General features: G+C 35.2%; 1 long non-coding RNA gene across 2 annotated transcripts in view; it reads left to right on the plus strand.

Annotated features, from left to right (window-relative positions):
* LOC149135577 (uncharacterized) overlaps positions 1–17,500 on the plus strand; it is a 144,926-nt gene that overhangs the window by 126,309 nt on the left and 1,117 nt on the right. For both annotated transcript variants that reach the window (XR_016241908.1, XR_016241909.1), the window contains 2 exons: positions 11,282–11,583; positions 16,639–17,500. The exon at positions 16,639–17,500 is cut by the window's right edge and continues 1,117 nt beyond it. This is a non-coding gene — a long non-coding RNA (uncharacterized LOC149135577). The remainder of the gene's footprint in view (positions 1–11,281; positions 11,584–16,638) is intronic.

Consider the following 17,500-nt stretch of genomic DNA (forward strand, 5'->3'; position numbering starts at 1 on the left):
AGTTTCTATTTCAACAGCGCTTCAAACGTAGTGGTTCATGGGATTTAAACCTGGTGAGTTTGGAGGCCACAGGTTTAGTGTTACATGGTCGTAAAGATTGTCTGTCATCTAATGGGTTAGGTAGGTTTTGTAAGAAAGTACAGTCTTGATGAAATTTATATGGCTTTCCATTTCGTACATCATCCATCCAGGGCCTAATAACTACCTCCAGCACCTCAACGTATCCAGTAGCATTAACACTTAGATCCTGTAGAAAGCTGGTTAGACTTGTTACTCAACACTCCTAAAACCATCGCAGTTGTCGAAAACTGAGTGTGCATCAGTTTAGGGACATCAGAAGGATTTGCAGATAACCGTCACTGAGTTTCCTGTCAAACCTTTGATCTTGGGAAGTTTTTCTCATTAGAAAAAAACCAAAGCATACCATGTTCATGAGGATTTTTACTTTAAGTAACCGGTTGGCACGAATCAAACGGCTTTCCGGTGCCTTTCTAGTCATGAATTGGCTTGTCCTCAGTACATTCGAATGTCCTTGTGCGCCACAGTTCTGATAGTTCACTTCTACACCTGAATTTCTTTGGCGAAGGTTATCATCAAATTTCTGTGATCATCATCAATAATTTTTTTAACCTATTGGATGAATTGCTGAGTCTTGTGTCTGAGCGTTTAGAAAGCTTTTTGTCTCTTTGATTCGTGAACAAAATACCATGACAATTTTTAAATCACTATGTTCTGCACACGCGACAACAACTGTATGATTTTTGTCATTGTGGTGTTAGCATTTCATATGCCATTGGGGCGACGGATCTCTGAAAGAAACGAAAATCTTGTAATTGGGTTGAAGAAAGTAATATACAGATAATTAAGTGTCCTCGAATACCTTTTGTGGCCTGTATATTCAGAATTACTGTTTCTTTCAGTTGATCTTCTATCGCAAATCAATCCTGTATTTTTTTATATAAAATATCAGTGCGCGTTTGTGTGCCTCACGTGTATATGTGTCTATACATTTGGAGATGTGTGTCTATGTGTGTGCGTGTGTGTATGTTTGTGTGTGTGCGCACGCGCATTTCAGTATGTGTCTATACATTTGGAGATGTGTGTCTATGTGCATTCGTGTGTGTATGTTTGTGTGTGTGCGCACGCGCATTTCAGTATTCTTGCGCCAGAGTGTTTGTTATTTCATTCAAAAAAATCATAAAACTGATCAATACACAAATAGGATAGAAGTGGTTAATATGTGAATTGAGCCTTTCTGTTAGTTTTACCTGATATTTCAGGGTGACTTTCATTTTATAATTGAATTAGAAGTCACATTGGTCCCTTGTCATTGTAAGGCCTCTAATAATACGTAGAAGAAGGGAAAAATCACAAGTGATATATTGATGTGACTCATGTAGATAGCGCAACTGGTAATTATTGCCAGAAAAAGAAAACATGAAAGGATGGCTCGCATGTACTCTAACAGTGTGTGGTACTGTGTCATAAAGATTCTTTTGGAAACTTCACATCCAGATATCGAGTTATTGTTTGACCAGAGACTTGGTCGGAATTCTAGCAACAGAATGAACTCTACTAAAAAGACTCAATAGTCAGGTAGAAGTGTTAAGCTGTGTTACAGCTTAACCACAATTTATTTAAAAACAATTAATCTTTGACATATTTGACAGATGTTCCACTCATAGATCAATCAACGAATTAGTGTGAAATAGTTTCGACGGTGAGAAGAATTTAAGCCCATAACACATTCTAATGAAAGTTAACCTAGTCTTAGTAAAACGTCCCTAATGGTGGAGATGTAATTCTCTCTAATACCCTTTCTAGATGGATATTGCATAATCTTATCGATTATATCTATCTTCTGTGGAACTGAACTTGACTAAATTTGAACATTTGAATATTTAACTGACAAGTGACTTGCCTAACAAATGATCAACAGATGGTGACCAAGTAATGACTTCATAAACCTTTAAAATATAGTCAGTCTCATAACCTATATAATTGTTATTTAAATTCAGTATGTAGTAAATAAAATATAGTTTCAAATGTTTTATTATACGCTACACCCAATGCTACTTGCAAGTGTTGATTTCCAAAGAAAAGAATAGAAATATTCACATTAGGCAAAGGTGAGCTAAGCGATTCAGCCACGTTAATAATAGGTTTTCATAAAACAGCATTTCTGATAGTTCAATTATAGCCACAGGGGTACGAAGAGGGACATTGTTCAAATTTATTTGCAACTAATAGCTTTAAAATATTTCAACTGGCATTTGATAGCATGCCATAGTTTTGTATAAAGTTTTACAGCTACGTTTCAATACAAATGCCATATATTTCTATTCAATTATGTTGGTAAATGCAAAACATGCAAAAAATAGAAGACATTCAGAAAAGGAGTAAAATGGGGTATAAAGAGATTTATCATTAAAATAAACTTGAAACTTCTAAAGGCATATACGAAAATTTAATCATGCATCTTTCTATGCGAAGCGACACTAACGTATGTGTGTTTTTACGTTACATTGCAAAACACACACATACATTCATACATACATATATATATATATATATATATATATATATATATATATATATATATATATATATATATATATATATATATATATATATATATATATGTATGTATGTATGTATGTATGTATATATATATATATATATATATATATATATATATATATATATATATATATATATAACAAAATATGAAAGAGTTAGCTAACTGCCTTCATTGCTTAGTTTGCAATTGTTTCATTACCGTCAATGAAACCAAACTTGCGTCATGCCATTGCCATGCCAGCAGCCACTAGTTTATTCTCATGTATTGACGAATCGTTCTATGACAATCTATGCCGAAGCTGACTCTTCTGAACGTCAGAAAAGAGCAATAAACCTTTTGATTTTCAATACAAACATACATACATATATATGCATATATATGTATATGTATGTATACACATACACACACACAGACACACACACACACACACACACACGCACACACACACACACATAAACTTACTTAGAAATAGATGCGTGGCTTTCAATCAAATATATAAATAATATATATGTGTGTGTGTGTACGTACCACAATGTAACCGCGTGTGTATCGTTGGCAATTTTCTTCTTCCGCCTTCCCTTCTTTCGGACTTTCCTCTATTTCTGAGGAAGAGCAAGGCTCGAAACGTTAAATCCTCTTTCCTTCCTGTCCTGATCATCTGATAATACAGTACTTGTCCAACGTCCTCGCGTTATTGTTTTTTCTTGTTTGTTCTTTGTTTGGATTCACTATATGTGTGTGTGTGTGTGTGTGTGTATGTGTGTGTGTGTGTGTGTGTGTGTGTGTGTGTGTGTGTGTGTGTATTGGCAATGCATCCCGGTGTTGCCCGGGTCTTATGACCGACAAGCACATTGTATTATTTGCTCCTTTATTGTGGGCAGAATTGGCACAGCTGATATATAGTTAATAGAATAATAGAAGTTATTTTGTTTGATAGTGAATGGCGAGGGTACGATTTGCATGGGTTTGCATGAAAGTGCTGTCTGTTCTTAAGAAGGATCAGAAATAATGTATTGTTTCATCATATAAAAGGGGTTAATATGATTTTGTCCAGAAATCGCGTTCTCAAAATTTTAATTTCCCCCCTATCCCCACAGCAATTTCTTAATTTGAAACTTTTTCCAATTTTTTTCTTTTCCTTTTGGTTATCTATGTAGAAAAATCTGAGCTTATGAAACTGGAAATATATATGTATATATCTTTTATAGTTTAATTTTTCTTAGAGAAACACTCAATGTCCCTTCCCCACCTCACCCTCCCATCACATCTACCAGCTTTCAAATAGCTAAAATATCCCAATCTTTCACTTTTGCTTGATATGCGTAGAATTCTACTGAAATAGTAGACTTAAAAAATACCAGACCACCACCAGAAAACCCGACATGCTAGAAAAAATAGGTAAACGACATTATCTCTGAAGAAACTTCCCCGCTTTCCAAAGAGCTAAAAGTGAAACATTGGGAGTGTGTAGCTCTTTGAAAGTGTTGAGGTGATGGGTAAAATTCTTAAAAACCGCGTACTCTTTCTTTTTCTTCGTGGATTACCAAGACTAAAAATTTGAAACAAGTAAAAAATGAATTTGGTGTGTAGAGGGAGAAAAAACATATTGAGAACCTGTTTTGTGGGTGAAATCCTAATTTCCTGTATCACAAACATAGGAATCGAAAGAAATTTAAGAAAAGAAATAAGGTGAGATGGAAATGTCACCTCGGACATGCTAGAAAGAAGAGGTAAAGGACAGGATTTCTGAAAAAACTTCCTTTTAAGTTCATATCGAAGATCAGGTTTTTAAATACGCTCATCACAAACACAAATTACACAATAGAAAAAGATCATTTCAATTGGATTTGAGCTGTAAATTTGCGCGTGCAAACTGCAAAAAATAACATAATTCGCACAGAAGTTTTACCTAGAGTGTGTGTATGTGTGTCAAAGGAAGTTATCTTATGGCATTCTTTTGTTTGAAGAAGCAAAGTTGTCAACTCGACATATATAGGATCATATGATTGCTCGTTAATTTCCGTAAAGTTATATTAATTTCTGTAAGCTTTGAAGAGTGCAGAAATTGAAAGAGAGGATAAAGGGAAAAGGCGAGATTTGCTTTGAAGTGAGAAGAGAAACTGTAAGATGTGCGTATATATGAAATAGACGTGTGAGATAGAGAGAAAGAGAGAAAGAGAGAAAGAGAGAAAGAGAGAAAGAGAGAATGAGTGAAGGTGTGTGTTGTGATATATGATATTTTTGCATGTATGTGTAAGTGGCACACACTCGCTCTCTCTCTCTGATTACGCACACCACCCATTTTCGGCGTAACCCTAACCCTAATCCTAAACACCGAGAGTGTGTATCCTTTACCTTCACCCATAAATACATATGCATACATCTTTTTTGTGCGTGAGGGAGAGAGAGTGTGTGTGTGACTGTATTTCGTCATAACATATAGAAATATGGACGTTTTTTAATGCATTTTTTAGTTGTGACCTATTTTAATACAATATTTATGTGTACATTTTCATAAATGTTTGTCTGAGTAGAATTCTACGCATGTGTGAAACATCGGACGAAAGTGAAACATTAGAAGCAAATCGAAATATTGTCCGAAAATGATCTCAAAATTGTGCGACCCAACCTAGTTGCCGAGGTTATTTTAGTTGTAGAAAAGAGTTGTTGAGTCAAAAACAGTTTATTTGGTAAATAGATAATAAGCAGCTTTCTTTATTATAATGCAGATGTGACTAATTCGGAGAAACATTACTTTCATTATTTACACATCATCACTCTCGTAATGCAACACCTTGTAATTTTGGTTCAAATTGAAAGTGTGAAACTATTTTCATGGAAATAAAGTTTATTTAACATGTGTAATTGATTTGATTGTTCTGGTCTTAACATCAGTTCGTAATAATAGAAGTCATTTGAGATGGCAGATTATCTGCCAGCTATCAAATTCATATCTCGGGGGGGCCAAATATGCAGCGGTGTGGTTGCTGTTTGGCACCCCCGCGGAAGCTTGCAAATTTGCAAGCGAGCCTTTGAGGGCCAGGATATTTTGTTCCTCCCCACATATTGTCGGAGGAAGCTGATAAGAGCCTGGGTATGTAGGCTGCCACCCGGGATAAGGCTGGACTGGATAGAAGATACTATCCGCCGGGGCCTGGGTGGCAGTAACGCCACGCTCTTGAATGTGAAAAGGACACCGGTGGCTGATTGGATCGGGTCAAGCGCTGTTTTGACCATATGGACCCAATCAGCGAAGGATCTGGTTATGCCGGATTACCATACAATGGCTGGGTCCAGGTACCCGATGATAATTAAGGGACGCCCCCAAGTATCACCTGTGCCTAGAACCTAGCCAGATTAGTAAGAACTGTCCCCATGGCTGAGGTAAGGCTCTGAAGCAGGAAAAAATAAAGGTGCCCTCTGTCCGCCCCCATTGGAGGGAGAGACAGAGGAAGTCGAGGAGGCAACCGCCTCCACGGAAATGAAAATAAAAGAAAACGGAAGGTCAGCAACAATGGTTGCTTACCAAAAGACACGCAGGTTGCGGGAGAGGAGGACCTTCCGCGTATGCCGACGGAGGTCCCGACACCCGCAACCTCAAAAAGGAAAAGAAAAAAAGAAACGGGAGGTGGTCGGCCGATGTTGCTGTGCCGCCGACAGACCCCGATGCTCCGCCAGTGGGATGTGTGCCACCGGCGCGAGAGGCTCTGTCAGTGGGAATTGTGTCATTGACAGAGCAGGCGGAGGCACCTTCTCATGGGGAGGGCCTTACCTCGGCCCTGTGGACAGTTCTACCGTGAGGGTGGGCCTGTGGAAGGATTCTTGGATGGCCTCTGCGACCGAGAGCGCATGTTCTCGGCGTGCACGGGCGGTCCAATATGGCCTCCGCAGGTGGCTGCGGAGGTGGTGAGACACCGTGAACTGTTGAAGGTCACAAGGACCTTCTCCAAGGAAGAGTATACCTTTCTCGTTACGGACCCCCACCTGACAATGCAGTCTTGCCTGCAGTCGGCAGAGTATTTAATTGGGGGTTCGGACGAGGAGGATTAAAAATACTTTTGTTTTAATATGGATAAAAAGTTGAAAAGCCTGAATGTTATGAATTGAGGAGGGGTTTGAGACCTCATTTTGTTTAAACAAAGTAAGAGGCGTAATGCCTCCTTTTTTGTATCAATGAACATTATGATCAGAGTAAGAGGCTTGTTGCCTCATATTTAAGAGAACAATGTTTTCGGGGATCAGACAGTCGGCGGGCGCTGCTTGTTTCCCTCATTTATTCATTAATCATCATTTTTTCATTTACATAACATTATGTCTATGTCCAGCCCGCAGCTTCCCTTTTTTCTTTATGAGGCCTTTATGAAATAAAGAATAGAAGTCATTTGACAACACCTTTTTGTTTGTAATTGGCTATCCTGTTGCAGGTTCAATCCGTGGAACATTGAAACGATACCCATCTTGTCCATTCCACAGAATAAGAGTATACTGGAGAGCATCATAAGAGGGATGAGTCTGTGAAACACGTTTAAGGTTGTTATCTGGAACACGAATGAGAATATCGTGATTTTCATGGGGATCACCAACCATAAGGGTAGCTACTTCATTAGATGTAGGATCAATAAAACAGCGTAAAATGTTCTTTACTATAGTTTACTATAGGCGTAACGAATACAGAAACACACACGCAGTCATAGAATTAATAATATTGAAAACAGCAAAACGTACACACGTGCAAGCGAAACTAAATGTAGTCAATATAGGTGTAAGACAAACTTTCTGTAACATAGTTATGCTATAAAACAAAATGGCAAGTGACCAATTTAGCGAAAGTTAGTATGCATTACCAATGTAAGAAAGTACGGAAAGCCAGCATTTATTTGGAACATGTACTAAATGTTATAAAGTTCATGATTGAATGAATGTCACGGTGAAGAAAGTGAAAGTACAAGAAAATTCAGAAGGCATAATTCAACTTTTCATCCAAAAATAATTTATTTTACAATTTTGAAACGAACGCTGAACCAAGTGTATAGAAAGGAAGACGCTGTTGTTGTGAACGTTAATTTAAAATATTTGCTAAGAAATGTCATACATTTCTTAGCAAATATTTTAACAGGATAGTCAATTACAAACAAAAAGGTGTTGTCAAATGACTTCTATTCTATTTAGCAAGATATAAATTAATTTGACATTACTCTTTACTCTTTTACTCTTTTACTTGTTTCAGTCATTTGACAGCGGCCATGCTGGAGCACCGCCTTTAGTCGAGCAAATCGACCCCAGGACTTATTCTTTGGAAGCCTAGTACTTATTCTATCGGTCTCTTTTTGCCGAACCGCTAAGTTACGGGGACGTAAACATACCAGCATCGGTTGTCAAGCAATGTTGGGGGGGACAAACACATACATATATATATATACATATGTACGACGGGCTTCTTTCAGTTTCCGTCTACCAAATCCACTCACAAGGCTTTGGTCGGCGCGAGGCTATAGTAGAAGACACTTGCCCAAGGTGCCACGCAGTGGGACTGAACCCAGAACCATGTGGTTGGCAAGCAAGCTACTTTCCACACAATATTTTTAACTGTGTAACGTAGAATAAATACTGACTAAAGCAGTAAAAAGGTTGTGTGGCGTTGATACTCACAGTGATGAAGAAGTATAGGAGGAATACAAGGACTGTTAAAAAAAAAACATTATCTTGAAACTGGTTAGAAGGAGTGGAATAACGTTTCTGTAACTATATTGAAAAAGCCGCTGAGGCTTTCTACTTCGCCAAGTTTCTGAATTTGTTATGACCAGAATAACATTTTTTACAGATATATTTGCGAGTTTTGTGAGTGGTGTTAAATCAGCCAAATCTTCATGTTGATAGTACTTAAAAGTGAACGTTGTTGTTCGTTTAAAGTCCAGGCCACGAGTAAACTTACAATATCGGCGCGTTTCACTGTTGGGGAAGTTACATACATAAACTAAGACACACACACATATACATACATACATTAATGCACATCTGAAGCCTATCTCTGTACCTGTGTGTGCCTGTATCTGTCTTTAGATGTGTGGGTGTGTATATTAACAATTTGATTCATATTTATACATTCATGTATGTGCGTGTGTGTGCACGCGTGTGTGCGAATAAATTTTAAATGTTTATAATCTTTTGCATTTGACTTAAATTGTCGTGTCTGGTTAAGGGCCACCAGCTGATATTTGTGACATTACTGTTCCAAGTATTCGAACACAAGGTAAAGTAATACTATAAAATAGATGTATTTGAAACATCAGAATAATAAAAGTAGGAATAAATTTATGAATTAAATTAAAATAGAAAAATAAATATCATTAAGTTATGGAATAAAATTAAAAAATTATGTTCTCTGTTGACATAAGTATAAATAGTCTATACAAATATCTGCATGTGTTTAGATATGGATGGTGTCAGTGTGTATATCTGAGTGGGTGTCTGCGGGTGGGGTCAGTGATTATAACGGTGAATTATATGAGCAAATGAAGGAGCCATCACGTCATCGATCAGCCCACTAGAAACAGCAGAAACATATTAGAAACGCACTGACATCTTCATAATGAAAAGACATACTCTTTCACAACAGCGTGCATAAATGGGAGTGGGAATAAACAGGATGGTCGCGGCTGTAACGCCTTTGATCAAAGTTCCAATGAAGGAGGGTTAACCTAAAGAAACAAACAATATAGTAGAATTATGTGTGTGTAGGTATAGTTTGACCGAATAGTTAAGAAGTTTGTTCCATGATCATGAGATACGTGGTATCTTCGGTAAATGTATGATATCACACTTAACCTTGTAGGTTAACTTAGGTAGACAGGAACTATACAGAAGGCTATCAGTTGGATTTTGCCTGTAATTCAAAAGGTACAGCTTTTTCACATGCTGTTATGCTGATTCAAACTGGTGATGCTTCGCTTGGACTAGAAACATATGTTAAAGGTACACGTGTCTATAGAATGCTCTGCTACTTACATGGTACTCCAAGAGCAGATAATTTAATTGATCGAACAACCGAAGCCTCATTGTCAAACGACTGAAGTCACCTTCATATGTTTATGCTATGATTGTCTATATAGGCGCAGGCGGGGCTGTGTGGTAAGAAACTTGCTTCTTAATCATATGCTTCCGGATTCAGTCCTATTGCGTGTCTCCTTGGGCAAGTTTCTTCTACTGTAGTCTTGGGCCGACAATGCCTTGTGAGTAGGTTTGGTTGACAGAAACTGAAAGAAGCCCGTCGTATTTGTGTGTGTGCGTGTGTTTATCCCACCACCACCGCTTGACAAGTGGTGTTGGTATGTTTATGTCCCCGTAATTTAGCAGCTTGGAAAGAAGAGATCGGTAGAATAAATATCAGGTTTAAAAAAATAAATATTACGAACGATTCATTCAACTAAAAATTATTCAAGGCGGTGCCCCAGCATGGCTCCAGTCAAATGACTGAAAGAAGTAAAGGATAAAAGACAAAAGATTGTTTGTGTGTATATTATGGTTGTGAATATATATTATGATAGCGTGTATATTGTTTGTATTATTTGCTAGTATTGCATTTTTTTTAATTATTATCTCATCATTTTTATTATATTTGTAATTTGTCTTCATGAAATAAAATCAACAGTGAGTCGTCATTTTTGGCATATTCAACAAATCTGTCATTGTCCAGCAGATCACCCCGTCTGTTTCAGCCGGCTACATACACACCATAGTTTCATTAGAGCTAACTCCCACTTAACAACAGCTTAATGGCTTGAGACATATAAATTTAATGATTATTCTTAGAAGTTCCAAAGAACTCCAATTATCAATTTGAAATCGGTATCGAGGAATTAAAGTTTCAGTGCATGTATATTTAATTTAAAAAGCGGTTAAAACATTTGTTAACCGGAAAAAAATGAATTAAATAAAAGACAATTTCCCAATGTAGGACATCTTATACTGAAAATTTTAACGAAATATTCCATACATTTGAACGGCAAATATATTTCATAATTTCATTATGTTTTAGAGAAACTAATTAAGTTTTAAGTCAAATAAAAAAAACTGTACTGCGTGTCTTGAAAATACAGGATACATTAAATAATATAGTCCTCGATGCACCATACTCTAGGAAGGATATGATAATCATAGCTCGAACACTTTTGAGCATAATGCCACTCAGGTGTAACCTGAGTCACAACAACAACAATTACGACAGCAATAATAACAACGACGACAACAACAACAATAACAATAACAGTAGCAACAATTACGTGAAGCAACAAAATGAGATTTTATAATTATGTGTTCAGATTGAAGTAGGTACTGAATGTGGTGGTGGTGGGGTGGGCTGGGGTCTCTGAAAGAGAAATCAACATTCAAACCGGTGATATTTTGTTTGGACAGGATAAAACCAATCTGTGCTCCAACGAAATCATTTTACTCCAACGAAATCATTTTACTCCAACGAAATCATTTTACTCCAACGAAATCATTTTACTCCCACGTATCCAGGTGCCGTCTCTGTGCAACTAGCCACACACTGATTAAAGTCAATAATGGAAAACTTCTTACGTTTAGTAACTGATTCAAAATGAAATCATTAGTATATTGTTGTTGTTTCATTCACTCACCACGCCATTTCCTGTCTTTTAGCAGGAAGCTAACATAGTTGTCTTCTTTTTATCTTTTCAGGTGTAGAAGTAATTAATCTTCACTGTACATTATAAGCTGAACATCAAATTAAAGGGAATAAGCATGAAAATGGAATAAACAGGACAAGAGAAAACACGTGGGACAGAGAGTCACTGATTAGGTCACATTATGTGTGACGAAAGGACTTTGACAGACGTATAAACTAAAAATAATCCTTTCTACTAAAGGCCTGAAATTTGGAGGAGGGAATAGTCGATTACATCGACCCCAGTGTTTCACTAGTAGTTAATTTATCGACCCCGATAATTCGAACCCATAACGGCGAAATTCGAACTTAAAACGTAAAGTATAAACTAAAGAGTTATGTGTGTTTGTGTATGTGTGTGCATGTGTGCGTACATATGTATGTTATGTATATATGTGTATGTATGTATGTATGTATGTATCTATCTATCTCTCTCTCTCTCTCTCTCTCTCTCTCTCTCTCTCTATATATATATATATATATATATATATATATATATATATATATATATATATACATACATATATGCATACATATATACATAACATACATATGCACATGCACACATACACACACATACACGCATACACACACATACACACATACACACACTCACACGTATATTCTTTTATTCTTTTACTTGTTTCAGTCATTTTACTGCGGCCATCCTGGAGCACCGCCCTTAGACGAGCAAATCGATCCCAGGATTTATTATTTGTAAGCCTAGTACTTATTCTATCGGTCTCTTTTACAGAACCGCTAGTGTTACTGGGATGTAAATACACCTGCATCGGTTGTCAAGCGATGTTGGGGGAGACAAACACACACATACATATATATATACGTATATGTATACGACGGGCTTCTTTCAGTTTCCGTCTACCAAATCCACTCACAAGGCTTTGGTCGGCCCAAGGTTATAGTAGGAGACACTTGCCCAAGGTGCCACGCAGTGGGACTGAACCTGGAACTATATGGTTGGGAAGCAAGCTTACCACACAGCCTCTCCTGCGCCTATATATGTGTATATATATATATATATATATATATATATATATATATATATATATATATATATATATATATATATATATATATATATATATATATATATATATTACACGTGTATAAGGAATGACCACTAGGTGGACATCCAATATGCTAGAAAGAGGTCATCAACGACCCAACCACAAAGAAAAATAATGTTCTCCAGAAAAATTTCGCAAAACAGCAGAACAGGACAAAATGAGAAATATACAGAATAAAGAATTATCTATGTACTGCAGTTTCGAACATTAACGTTTTACTTACGTAACAACATCCGTGTTCTCATCAGCATGGACGTTCTAGAATCAATATAATTTGCAGAACTATACACGAATTGTCTTCATGAAATAAGACTTGCATATAGTTCTTATTCTTATACATAGATAATTCTTTACTCTGTATTTTTCTCATCTTGTCCTGTTCTGGTGTTTTGCGAAATTTTTCTGGAGAACATTATTTTTCTTTGTGGTTGGGTCGTTGATGACCTCTTTCTAGCATATTGGATGTCCACCTAGTGGTCTTCCCTTATACACGTATAATACAATTTTTTCTTTTATTTTCAGATTTTTTTTATACGCTAGGCCACTTGGTTTTAAATTGAATTGATATCCAATTTATCACCCTATATATATATATATATATATATATATATATATATATATATATATAAGGATGTTGTTTACAACAATATCAGTGGCTTAACATGCGTAAAAGACCATAAAGGTAAATAGCTATTAATTAACAATGAAGGGTACTAGAGAGAGCACCAGCATGCCAAAACAGCAGTCAAAAACCACTTAAGACCACAAAATTTCACTAATACACAAAAGGTGAAATCGGGGGAATAGGCGAAAATACACCTTTTGTGTGTTAGTGAAAATAATTGGTCTTAAGTTGTTTCTGTCTACTATTTTAGCATGCTGGTGCTATCTCTAGTACCCTTCATTATTAACATATTTATATGTATATATACCACACTGAAATTGGCTGTAATTCAAGCTACCACTTGAAGCCATAAAGCAAATTATAAATTATAAATTCCTTTTATACAACTTCTAAAGAATCAAAGAAGTGAAGAAGCAATATTCCATAGTTATTACTATTTCAAAATGTGTGACATCACGCATAGCTCGCCTTTTTATCCTTACGTTTACTTTATTAGTCGATTTTGTGCAGTATGTTAGAAAATATTGAAGATCATTTTCGAGTATATTTTGAATAGAAACATATGAACGCCACGCTATGTTGTACTGAACAATAATACAATACTTTTATAGAAACAAACTGCATCTACACAACATTATTTTAGATATACTAAACCTAAATTGTGGTGATTGAGCAGTGTAAGATCTTATACAAATTCTTCTACCCTGCTCTTTGAAGATCATACGTTTTCTATGGAGTTGAAACATAGAGTGCCAAACAGGAAGTTTAGTTTTCATCACTGCTTCGATATCCATTTAAGACGTATTAATCATGAATTCGGCATTTTGTGATTGCAGCTAAGTGCCTCCGCCATGATGAATTCACTTGCAATCAATTTATTCACAACACAATTCAATGAGACAACCTTTCCAATTCATCCTCCGACATTAACGGTTGTAGAACGTTATTAATTTATTTTTCTTATGTCCGCACTTTTATTCTATTTATATCAGTAGATCGCATTTTCATTGTACACAGATACATATGAGTTATGTCTGCGTATATGTGTGTGAATGTGTGTGTGTGCATGCGTGCGTATATGTGTGGGGTAATAAAAGCACGCATAAATCTACGTTTGTGTATGCAGAACAAGAAGTTAGTTCCTGGTGAATTAAATCTTCGTTCAAATGTCGATCTCTTTTTGGAACTAATTTTGTGTCCTGAAACTAATTCTGTATAATGCTAATGATCTTCGCCAGGACAAGAACGATACAAAATACTGTTGATTCTCTATTAATTTGAAAGTTTATATATACATATATATACTCTCTCTCTCTTTTTACTCTTTTACTTGTTTCAGTCATTTGACTGCGGCCATGCTGGAGCACCGCCTTTAGTCGAGCAAATCGACCCTAGGACTTATTCTTTGGAAGCCTAGTACTCATTCTATCAGTCTCTTTTGCCGAACCGCTAAGTTACGGGGACGTAAACACACGACCATCGGTTGTCAAGCGTTGGTGGGGGGACAAACACAGACACAAACACACACACACACACACACATATATATATATACATATATATATATATATATATATATATATATATATATATATATATATATATATATATATATACGACGGGCTTCTTTCAGTTTCCGTCTACCAAATCCACTCACAAGGCTTTGGTCGGCCCGAGACTATAGTAGAAGACACCAGCCCAAGGTGCCACGCAGTGGGACTGACTGAACCCGGAACCATGTGGTTGGTAAGCAAGGTACTTACCACACAGCTACTCCTGCGCCTATATATATATATATATATATATATATATATATATATATATATATATATATATATATATATATATATATATATATATATATATATATATATATATATATATATATATATATATATATATATATATATATATATATATATATATATATATATATATATATATATATATATATATATATATATATATAATAATTTTCCCAGAGGATGTAGCAACCGTTACCAATATAGCATAAGAACTTACCTTAGGAGATCATTAATTAGATTCCTTAAGGGTCGTTCTCACAGTTTATATTTATATCATAAGGTTTATAAACTTTTAAATTTTCATATTCAAAAGAGACAGAGACTTCAAATTCGATATATCGATTTATTCACCACTCTATGTTAACATTTCTGTGCCAAACTTATCCAGTGACTGGTCCATTGGATTTAGACGTTTGGCACTTCTTCAGGAGTGGTTACCTTTCGAACAAAACACGAAAAAACACATACATAACTATTATTAGGTCCTTAGGGCATTGTTAGCTTTCGTCTTTGTTATTATAGGGGAGATAACTCCTTAATTTTCTATTTTTATTGCTCTCCTGTGGATTTCCACTAGATTAATTAATTATTTTGTTTATTTCTCTTTACTATACTATATTACCCGTATACATATGCATACATACACTTTACCCGTATACCTATCCATATATACATACACACACATACATATGTATACACATATACGTACACACACACACATACACATACATATATATATATATATATATATATATATATATATATATATACATACATATATATACACATATATACATACACATATATATACACATACATACATACATACACACATACATACATACAAATACAACACACATACATATATACATATGAAAATTTTGAATATGAAAATTTAAAAGTTTAAAAACCTTATGATATATATATATATATATATATATATATATATATATATATATATATATATATATATATATATATATGGACACTCCCATTGTTAGACGACGTATAGGGTTCGGCAGTTTCTTGCCGAACAACCACACAGGTGATTTGCTTATAGTGATCAAATGTTTGTGTACCCATTATCTCATTCCCTCCATCAAATCGACATTACTTGTACATGTGCACCGTGTGCCAGATGACGAAATGGGCGCAAAGCAACGTGAAACGAAATGTTTTGCGCAAGAATACAACGCCTTGAGTGGGGATCGAACTCACGATATCGTAATCGTGAGTGCAACACTGTAGCCACTAACCCATATGCGCTTTCATATATATATATATATATATATATATATATATATATATATATATATATATATATATATATATATATATATATATATATATATATATATATATATATATATATATATATATATATATATATATATATATATATATATATATATATATATATATATATATATATATATATATATATATATATATATATATATATATATATATATATATATATATATATATATATATATATATATATATATATATATATATATATATATATATATATATATATATATATATATATATATATATATATATATATATATATATATATATATATATATATATATATATATATATATATATAAACTACTATGCAAGACTATAAAGCCACGTGTCTTCTTTAAGTTATTTTGAAATTTAGCTTTGTATTTAAGTGAACTAAGGGGCATAATATATTGTAAATGAGTATTTCGTGAATACTTTGAGATGTAAACCTTGAACCTTTATTATCACATTACAATAACTGATTTTCCAATGTTTTCTAACATATCAACACTTCAAAACTTTAAAGCCACTAATACGTTTTTAAAAATTTCTTTCCAGATTGTTTTGGAAAATATTCGACTCAGTCGTATTCTCCGTGATCCAGATTACATTTCCGGTATGCCTAAAGCTACAAAGTTTTCTGAAATAGAACAAATGAAGATTCTTGCATCGAAATTGGAAGCTGAACCTGAAGATTGCCGAGAAGATTCAGCAAAGCAGAACGCTAGTGAGCAATTTTCTGAAAGATCATAACGGCTACAACAGGTTTCATACTGGTGGACATCCCAAGGTTACATCAGAAAAGGATGAAAGGATCATTTAGCAGAGCTGGGAAGAAGTCACACTGTTCTTCTGTTTCTAAAATCAAACCGTCATCAGCAGTAGCCTCGACATTCACCGTAAGAAGAGTGATTTTGAACCATGGTTTCCACCTGAAGAAGCGTCTAGGACGTCCGTTATTGTACCCTTCCTACAAAGCTGTTAGATTGGATCATGCTCAACAGCATCAGAAGTGGGGTGGTGAATGGACCAGGGTTCTGTTTTTTTATGAGAAAAAAATGGAATTTGGATGGCCCGACGGTTATAAGTATTGTTGAGCAGATAAATGTATACAAAATTCTATTTATTTCAAGTGACATAACAGCGGAAGAGGTCTTGTGGTCTGGGGTGCAATATCTGCCATTGGAAAGCTACCACATGTAATCATGGATGGCCATTTTAATGCTGCATGATACATCGATTTGTTGGACGGGGCTCACATTGACGAGAAAGGAAGAAGGCTTCATGGTGAGGACTTCATATTTCAATAGGACAATTCTCGTAATCATGAAGCAAAGGCAATTTTGGATTTTCTCCATGCAACTGGGGTTGAAGTCATGCCATGGCCAGCAAGAAGTCCTGACCTTAATCATATAGAGAA

This window comes from Octopus bimaculoides, chromosome 5 (genome assembly GCF_046866305.1).
Source record: "Octopus bimaculoides isolate indiv1 chromosome 5, ASM4686630v1, whole genome shotgun sequence".
NCBI lineage: Eukaryota > Metazoa > Mollusca > Cephalopoda > Octopoda > Octopodidae > Octopus > Octopus bimaculoides.